Below are 10015 nucleotides of genomic sequence, written 5' to 3'. Positions count from 1 at the left end.
GTGTGGTTCTATCAGGCTGTATTACTGATAGATCTGATGAGATCTGGCTGTGTGGTTCTATCAGACTGTATTACTGATGAGATCTGGCTGTGTGGTTCTATCAGACTGTATTACTGATGAGATCTGGCTGTGTGGTTCTATCAGACTGTATTACTGATGAGATCTGGCTGTGTGGTTCTATCAGACTGTATTACTGATGAGATCTGGCTGTGTGGTTCTATCAGACTGTATTACTGATGAGATCTGGCTGTGTGGTTCTATCAGACTGTATTACTGATGAGATCTGGTTGTGTGGTTCTATCAGACTGTATTACTGATGAGATCTGGCTGTGTGGTTCTATCAGGCTGTATTACTGATGAGATCTGGCTGTGTGGTTCTATCAGACTGTATTACTGATGAGATCTGGCTGTGTGGTTCTATCAGACTGTATTACTGATGAGATCTGGCTGTGTGGTTCTATCAGACTGTATTACTGATGAGATCTGGCTGTGTGGTTCTATCAGACTGTATTACTGATGAGATCTGGCTGTGTGGTTCTATCATATTACTGATGAGATCTGGCTGTGTGGTTCTATCAGACTGTATTACTGATGAGATCTGGCTGTGTGGTTCTAGATCTGATGAGATCTGGCTGTGGTTCTATCAGACTGTATTACTGATGAGATCTGGCTGTGTGGTTCTATCAGACTGTATTACTGATGAGATCTGGCTGTGTGGTTCTATCAGACTGTATTACTGATGAGATCTGGCTGTGTGGTTCTATCAGACTGTATTACTGATGAGATCTGGCTGTGTGGTTCTATCAGACTGTATTACTGATGAGATCTGGCTGTGTGGTTCTATCAGACTGTATTACTGATGAGATCTGGCTGTGTGGTTCTATCAGACTGTATTACTGATGAGATCTGGCTGTGTGGTTCTATCAGACTGTATTACTGATGAGATCTGGCTGTGTGGTTCTATCAGACTGTATTACTGATGAGATCTGGCTGTGTGGTTCTATCAGACTGTATTACTGATGAGATCTGTGTGTGGTTCTATCAGACTGTATTACTGATGAGATCTGGCTGTGTGGTTCTATCAGACTGTATTACTGATGAGATCTGGCTGTGTGGTTCTATCAGACTGTATTACTGATGAGATCTGGCTGTGTGGTTCTATCAGACTGTATTACTGATGAGATCTGGCTGTGTGGTTCTATCAGACTGTATTACTGATGAGATCTGGCTGTGTGGTTCTATCAGACTGTATTACTGGCTGTGTGGTTCTATCAGACTGTAGATGAGATCTGGCTGTGTGGTTCTATCAGACTGTATTACTGATGAGATCTGGCTGTGTGGTTCTATCAGACTGTATTACTGATGAGATCTGGCTGTGTGGTTCTATCAGACTGTATTACTGATGAGATCTGGCTGTGTGGTTCTATCAGGCTGTATTACTGATGAGGCTCTTAGCTGCTCTTTGGCACATCTCAACACATTGTAGCACAACAAATCTTATCTCCAGTTGAAGCCGGAGGTTTACATACACCTTTGCCAAATACATTTAAACTCAGTTTTTCACAATTCCTGACTTTTAATCCGATTAAAAATTCCCTGTCTTAGGTCAGTTAGGATCACCACTTTATTTTAAGAATGTGAAATGTTAGAATAATAGTAGAGAGTATTATTTATTTCAACTTAAATTCTTTCATCATATTCCCAGTGAGTCAGAAGTTTACATACACTCAATTAGTATTTGGTAGCATTGCCTTTAAATTGTTTAATTAACTTGGGTCAAACATTTCAGGTAGCCTTCCACAAGCTTCCCACAATAAGTTGGGTGAATTTTGGCCCATTCCTCCTGACAGAGCTGGTGTAACTGAGTCAGATTTGTCGGCATCCTTGCTTACACAAGCTTTTTCAGTTCTGCCCACAAATCTTCTATAGGATTGAGGTCAGGGCTTTGTGATGGCCACTCCAATACCTTGACTTTGTTGTCCTTAAGCCATTTTGCCACAACTTTGGAAGTATGCTTGGGGTCATTGTACATTTGGAAGACCCACTTGCGACCAAGCTTGAACTTCCTGACCGATGTCTTGAGATGTTGCTTCAATATATCCACATCATTTTCCTCCCTCATGATGCCATCTATTTTGTGAAGTGCACCAGTCCCTCCTGCAGCAAAGCACTGCCACAACACGATGCTGCCACCCCTGTGCTTCACGGTTGGGATGGTGTTCTTCGGCTCGCAAGCCTCCTCCTTTTTCCTCCAAACATAACGATGGTCATTATGGCCAAACAGTTCTATTTTTGTTTCATCAGACCAGAGGACATTTCTTCAAAAAGTACGATCTTTGTCCCCATGTGCAGTTGCAAACCGTAGTCTGTCTTTTTTATGAGCAGTGGCTTCTTCCTTGCTGAGCGGCCTCTCATGTTATGTCAATATAGGACTCATTTTACTGTGGATATAGATAGTTTTGTACCTGCTTCCTCCAGAATCTTCACAAGGTCCTTTGCTGTTGTTCTGGGATTGATTTGCACTTTTAGCACGAAAGTAGGTTCATCTCTAGGAGACAGAACGCGTCTCCTTCCTGAGCGGTATGACGGCTGCGTGATCCCATGGTGTTTATACTTGCGAACTATTGTTTGTACAGATGAACGTGGTACCTTCAGGCGTTTGGAAATTGCTCCCAAGGATGAACCAGACTTGTGGAGGTCTACATTTTTTCATCTGAGGTCTTGGCTGATTTCTTTTGATTTTCCCATGATGTTAAGCAAAGAGGCACTGAGTTTGAAGGTAGGCCTTGAAATACATCCACAGGTACACTTCCAAATGACGCAAATTATGTCAATTAGCCTATCAGAAGCTTCTAAAGCCATGACATCATTTTCTGGAATTTTCCAAGCTGTTTAAAGGCACAGTCAGCGAAGTGTATGTAAACTTCTGACCCACTGGAATTATGATACAGTGAATTATAAGTGAAATAATCTGTCTGTAAACAATTGTTGGAAAAATGACTTGAGTCATGCACAAAGTAGATGTCCTAACTATAGTTTTGTGGAGTGGTTGAAAAACAAGTTTTAATGACCAACAAAAGTGTATGTAAACTACCGACTTCAAAAGTTGGTCCCTAATGGCACCCTATTCCGTATAGGCACCCTATTCTCTATAGGCCCTGGTCAAAAGTAGTGCACTAAATAGGGAACCATTTGCCTCTATGTGATCTGATAAACAGCTGCTGCAGCCTGCAGGACACGGTGGAGATGACACTTGAGTCAACACTACCCAGGTTGCTGCTCTATCTGTCACTGTGTGTGTGTGTGTGTGTGTGTGTGTGTGTGTGTGTGTGTGTGTGTGTGTGTGTGTGTGTGTGTGTGTGTGTGTGTGTGTGTGTGTGTGTGTGTGTGTGTGGTGAGCTGTCCTCCCTGTGGTAACATATCATGTCTTGGAGAGTAGAGGAGAGTGATTAGTACATTATATGAAACCATCCCTCCATCTGGTGTTCTCTCTCTGTCTCTCTCTCTGTCTCTCTCTCTGTCTCTCTCTATGTCTCTCTGTCTCTCTCTCTCTGTCTCTCTGTCTCTCTCTCTCTCTCTCTCTCTCTGTCTCTCTCTCTCTCTCTCTCTGTTTCTCTCTCTCTGTCTCTCTCTCAGTCCTCACAGACACAATCCACAGAAAACCTCCATGGTGTTACCTGATGGTGATAACCTCTCTCCTGTCCCTTCTATGTTACTTGATGGTGATAACCTCTCTCCTGTCCCCCTCTATGTTACCTGATGGTGATAACCTCTCTCCTGTCCCCTCTGTTACCTGATGGTGATAACCTCTCTCCTGTCCCCTCTATGTTACCTGATGGTGATAACCTCTCTCCTGTCCCCCTCTATGTTACCTGATGGTGATAACTATGTTACCTGATGGTGATAACCTCTCTCCTGTCCCCTCTATGTTACCTGATGGTGATAACCTCTCTCCTGTCCCCTCTATGTTACCTGATGGTGATAACCTCTCTCCTGTCCCCTCTATGTTACCTGATGGTGATAACCTCTCTCCTGTCCCCTCTATGTTACCTGATGGTGATAACCTCTCTCCTGTCCCCTCTATGTTGTTACCTGATGGTGATAACCTCTCTCCTGTCCCCTCTGTTACCTGATGGTGATAACCTCTCTCCTGTCCCCTCTATGTTACCTGATGGTGATAACCTCTCTCCTGTCCCCCTCTATGTTACCTGATGGTGATAACCTCTCTCCTGTCCCCTCTATGTTACCTGATGGTGATAACCTCTCTCCTGTCCCCTCTATGTTACCTGATGGTGATAACCTCTCTCCTGTCCCCCTCTATGTTACCTGATGGTGATAACCTCTCTCCTGTCCCCTCTATGTTACCTGATGGTGATAACCTCTCTCCTGTCCCCTCTATGTTACCTGATGGTGATAACCTCTCTCCTGTCCCCCTCTATGTTGTTACCTGATGGTGATAACCTCTCTCCTGTCCCCTCTATGTTACCTGATGGTGATAACCTCTCTCCTGTCCCCTCTATGTTACCTGATGGTGATAACCTCTCTCCTGTCCCCTCTATGTTGTTACCTGATGGTGATAACCTCTCTCCTGTCCCCCTCTATGTTACCTGATGGTGATAACCTCTCTCCTGTCCCCCTCTATGTTACCTGATGGTGATAAGATCTCCCTGTCCCCTATCTATGTTACCTGATGGTGATAACCTCTCTCCTGTCCCCTCTATGTTGTTACCTGATGGTGATAACCTCTCTCCTGTCCCCTCTGTTACCTGATGGTGATAACCTCTCTCCTGTCCCCTCTATGTTACCTGATGGTGATAACCTCTCTCCTGTCCCCCTCTATGTTACCTGATGGTGATAACCTCTCTCCTGTCCCCTCTATGTTACCTGATGGTGATAACCTCTCTCCTGTCCCCTCTATGTTGTTACCTGATGGTGATAACCTCTCTCCTGTCCCCTCTATGTTACCTGATGGTGATAACCTCTCTCCTGTCCCCCTCTATGTTACCTGATGGTGATAACCTCTCTCCTGTCCCCCCCTATGTTACCTGATGGTGATAACCTCTCTCCTGTCCCCTCTATGTTGTTACCTGATGGTGATAACCTCTCTCCTGTCCCCTCTATGTTACCTGATGGTGATAACCTCTCTCCTGTGGTGATAACCCCCTCTATGTTACCTGATGGTGATAACCTCTCTCCTGTCCCCTCTATGTTACCTGATGGTGATAACCTCTCTCCTGTCCCCTCTATGTTACCTGATGGTGATAACCTCTCTCCTGTCCCCTCTATGTTACCTGATGGTGATAACCTCTCTCCTGTCCCCTCTATGTTGTTACCTGATGGTGATAACCTCTCTCCTGTCCCCTCTATGTTACCTGATGGTGATAACCTCTCTCCTGTCCCCTCTATGTTACCTGATGGTGATAACCTCTCTCCTGTCCCCTCTATGTTACCTGATGGTGATAACCTCTCTCCTGTCCCCTCTATGTTACCTGATGGTGATAACCTCTCTCCTGTCCTCTATGTTACCTGATGGTGATAACCTCTCTCCTGTCCCCTCTATGTTACCTGATGGTGATAACCTCTCTCCTGTCCCCCTCTATGTTGTTACCTGATGGTGATAACCTCTCTCCTGTCCCCTCTATGTTACCTGATGGTGATAACCTCTCTCCTGTCCCCTCTATGTTGTTACCTGATGGTGATAACCTCTCTCCTGTCCCCTCTATGTTACCTGATGGTGATAACCTCTCTCCTGTCCCCTCTATGTTACCTGATGGTGATAACCTCTCTCCTGTCCCCTCTATGTTGTTACCTGATGGTGATAACCTCTCTCCTGTCCCCTCTATGTTACCTGATGGTGATAACCTCTCTCCTGTCCCCTCTATGTTACCTGATGGTGATAACCTCTCTCCTGTCCCCTCTATGTTACCTGATGGTGATAACCTCTCTCCTGTCCCCTCTATGTTACCTGATGGTGATAACCTCTCTCCTGTCCCCTCTATGTTACCTGATGGTGATAACCTCTCTCCTGTCCCCTCTATGTTACCTGATGGTGATAACCTCTCTCCTGTCCCCTCTATGTTACCTGATGGTGATAACCTCTCTCCTGTCCCCCTCTATGTTACCTGATGGTGATAACCTCTCTCCTGTCCCCTCTATGTTGTTACCTGATGGTGATAACCTCTCTCCTGTCCCCTCTATGTTACCTGATGGTGATAACCTCTCTCCTGTCCCCTCTATGTTGTTACCTGATGGTGATAACCTCTCTCCTGTCCCCTCTATGTTGTTACCTGATGGTGATAACCTCTCTCCTGTCCCCTCTATGTTACCTGATGGTGATAACCTCTCTCCTGTCCCCTCTATGTTGTTACCTGATGGTGATAACCTCTCTCCTGTCCCCTCTATGTTACCTGATGGTGATAACCTCTCTCCTGTCCCCTCTATGTTACCTGATGGTGATAACCTCTCTCCTGTCCCCTCTATGTTACCTGATGGTGATAACCTCTCTCCTGTCCCCTCTCTATGTTACCTGATGGTGATAACCTCTCTCCTGTCCCCTCTATGTTACCTGATGGTGATAACCTCTCTCCTGTCCCCTCTATGTTACCTGATGGTGATAACCTCTCTCCTGTCCCCTCTATGTTACCTGATGGTGATAACCTCTCTCCTGTCCCCCTCTATGTTGTTACCTGATGGTGATAACCTCTCTCCTGTCCCCTCTATGTTACCTGATGGTGATAACCTCTCCCTCTCCCCTCTATGTTCCAGGAACAGTTCATTCCGGGGGTATGTTACCTGAGGGATAATCTCTCTCCTGTCCAGGTTACCCGGGGTGAGATAATCACCTCTTCCCTCTGTTACCTGATGGTGATAACCTTCCCCCTGCCCCCTGATGTTCCAGGAACAGTTCATTCCAGGGGGGAGTTGAGGAGCCAGGAGGGAGAGAGAGACACCTCTTCTCTCTGTATGAGCTCAACCTTCCCACTGCATGAGAAGGAGAGGAGAGAGAGAAAGAGAGAGAGAGAGAGAGAGAGAGAGAGAGAGAGAGAGAGAGAGAGAGAGAGAGAGAGATAGAGAGAGAGAGAGAGAGAGATACAGAGAGAGAGAGAGAGAGAGAGAGAGAGAGAGAGAGAGAGAGAGAGAGAGAGAGAGAGAGGGAGGGAGGGAGGGAGAGAGAGGGAGGTAGAGAGGGAGGGAGGGAGAGAGAGAGAGAGAGACTACAATCAGACAGACATGTATTAACAGAGTCATATGTGGTTCACAAAAATACAACCGAGATACAAAGAACCATTTGTGAGAAATTAGTTATTGTCTGAGACGTCCCTGATGCAGTCACATCAAAATCATGTCTCACTTCCTTACAGGAACACAGTGGGTAACAACATCCTGTTTCTAATGTATTCTGGTGACACAGTGGGTAACAACATCCTGTTTCTGGTGACACAGTGGGTAACCACATCCTGTTTCTAATGTATTCTGGTTACACAGTGGGTAACCACATCCTGTTTCTAATGTATTCTGGGGACACAGTGGGTAACCACATCCTGTTTCTGGTGACACAGTGGGTAACAACATCCTGTTTCTGGTGACACAGTGGGTAACAACATCCTGTTTCTAATGTATTCTGGTGACACAGTGGGTAACAAACATCCTGTTTCTGGTGACACAGTGGGTAACCACATCCTGTTTCTAATGTATTCTGGTGACACAGTGGGTAACAACATCCTGTTTCTGGTGACACAGTGGGTAACAACATCCTGTTTCTGGTGACACAGTGGGTAATCACATCCTGTTTCTGGGGACACAGTGGGTAACAACATCCTGTTTCTAATGTATTCTGGTGTCACAGTGGGTAACAACATCCTGTTTCTGGGGACACAGTGGGTAACAACATCCTGTTTCTGGTGACACAGTGGGTAACAACATCCTGTTTCTGGGGACACAGTGGGTAACAACATCCTGTTTCTAATGTATTCTGGTGTCACAGTGGGTAACAACATCCTGTTTCTGGGGACACAGTGGGTAACCACATCCTGTTTCTAATGTATTCTGGTGTCACAGTGGATAACAACATCCTGTTTCTGGTGACACAGTGGGTAACCACATCCTGTTTCTGGTGACACAGTGGGTAACAACATCCTGTTTCTGGTGACACAGTGGGTAATCACATCCTGTTTCTGGTGACACAGTGGGTAACAACATCCTGTTTCTGGTGACACAGTGGGTAACCACATCCTGTTTCTGGTGACACAGTGGGTAACAACATCCTGTTTCTGGTGACACAGTGGGTAACCACATCCTGTTTCTGGTGACACAGACACAGTTTCTGGGTGACACAGTGGGTAACATCCTGTTTCTGGTGACACAGTGGGTAACAACATCCTGTTTCTGGGGACACAGTGGGTAACCACATCCTGTTTCTGGTGACACAATGGGTAACAACATCCTGTTTCTGGTGACACAGTGGGTAACCACATCCTGTTTCTGGGGACACAGTGGGTAACCACATCCTGTTTCTGGTGACACAATGGGTAACAACATCCTGTTTCTGGTGACACAGTGGGTAACCACATCCTGTTTCTAATGTATTCTGGTGACACAGTGGGTAACAACATCCTGTTTCTGGTGACACAGTAGGTAACAACATCCTGTTTCTGGTGACATGTATCCTCTGGTGACACAGTGGATAACAACATCCTGTTTCTGTATTCTGGTGACACAGTGGGTAACCACATCCTGTTTCTGGTGACACAGTGGGTAACCACATCCTGTTTCTAATGTATTCTGGTGACACAGTGGGTAACCACATCCTGTTTCTGGTGACACAGTGGGTAACCACATCCTGTTTCTGGTGACAGAGCGGGTAACAACATCCTGTTTCTGGTGACACAGTGGGTAACCACATCCTGTTTCTGGTGACACAGTGGGTAACAACATCCTGTTTCTGGTGACACAGTGGGTAACAACATCCTGTTTCTGGTGACACAGTGGGTAACAACATCCTGTTTCTGGTGACACAGTGGGTAACAACATCCTGTTTCTAATGTATTCTGGTGACACAAGAGAAATACAGATATGTGTCTGGTGTCCGTGTGTCTGGTGTCAGGGTGGGTCAGAATGTCTGGTGTCAGTGTGTCTGGTGTCTGGGTGTCTGGTGTCAGGGTGTCTGGGTGTCTGTGTGTCTGGTGTCTGGTGTCAGGGTGTCTGGGTGTCTGGTGTCAGGGAGTCTGGTGTCAGGGAGTCTGGTGTCAGGGAGTCTGGGTGTCTGGTGTCAGGGTGTCTGGTGTCTGGGTGTCTGGTGTCAGGGAGTCTGGTGTCAGGGAGTCTGGTGTCAGGGAGTCTGGGTGTCTGGTGTCAGGTAGTCTGGTGTCTGGTGTCTGGGTGTCTGGTGTCTGTGTGTCTCTGTGTCTGGTGTCTGTGTGTCTGGTGTCAGGGTGTCTGGGTGTCTGTGTGTTTGTGTGTCTGGTGTCTGTGTGTTTGTGTGTCTGGTAGGGTGATATGGGATCTAAAGAAGTTACTTATTGTCTGACACACCTTGGTTCAGTCTCATTCTGTCTCAAACACACCTTGGTTCAGTCTCATTCTGTCTCAAACACACCTTGGTTCAGTCTCATTCTGTCTCAAACACACCTTGGTTCAGTCTCATTCTGTCTCAAACACACCTTGGTTCAGTCTCATTCTGTCTCAAACACACCTTGGTTCAGTCTCATTCTGTCTCAAACACACCTTGGTTCAGTCTCATTCTGTCTCAAACACACCTTGGTTCAGTCTCATTCTGTCTCAAACACACCTTGGTTCAGTCTCATTCTGTCTCAAACACACCTTGGTTCAGTCTCAAACACACCTTGGTTCAGTCTCATTCTGTCTCAAACACACCTTGGTTCAGTCTCATTCTGTCTCAAACACACCTATGTGTTCAGTCTCATTGTGTCTTGAACATGCTGTAATATGTGGTGGTATTGAACATGTTGTGATATGTCAGTCTCATTCTGTTGTAGATATGTGGTGGTATTGAACA

The 10015-nt window shown here is 46.0% G+C and overlaps 1 pseudogene; it reads right to left on the bottom strand.

The window, feature by feature from the left end:
* LOC121838690 overlaps positions 1-9547 on the bottom strand; it is a 25987-nt pseudogene extending 16440 nt beyond the window's left edge.
* Between the last annotated feature and the right edge of the window lie 468 nt (positions 9548-10015).

Source organism: Oncorhynchus tshawytscha, unplaced genomic scaffold, assembly GCF_018296145.1.
Source record: "Oncorhynchus tshawytscha isolate Ot180627B unplaced genomic scaffold, Otsh_v2.0 Un_contig_2731_pilon_pilon, whole genome shotgun sequence".
NCBI lineage: Eukaryota > Metazoa > Chordata > Actinopteri > Salmoniformes > Salmonidae > Oncorhynchus > Oncorhynchus tshawytscha.
The sequence above is the reverse complement of the archived record's forward strand: the minus strand, read 5'-3'. Positions and strand labels throughout refer to the sequence as shown.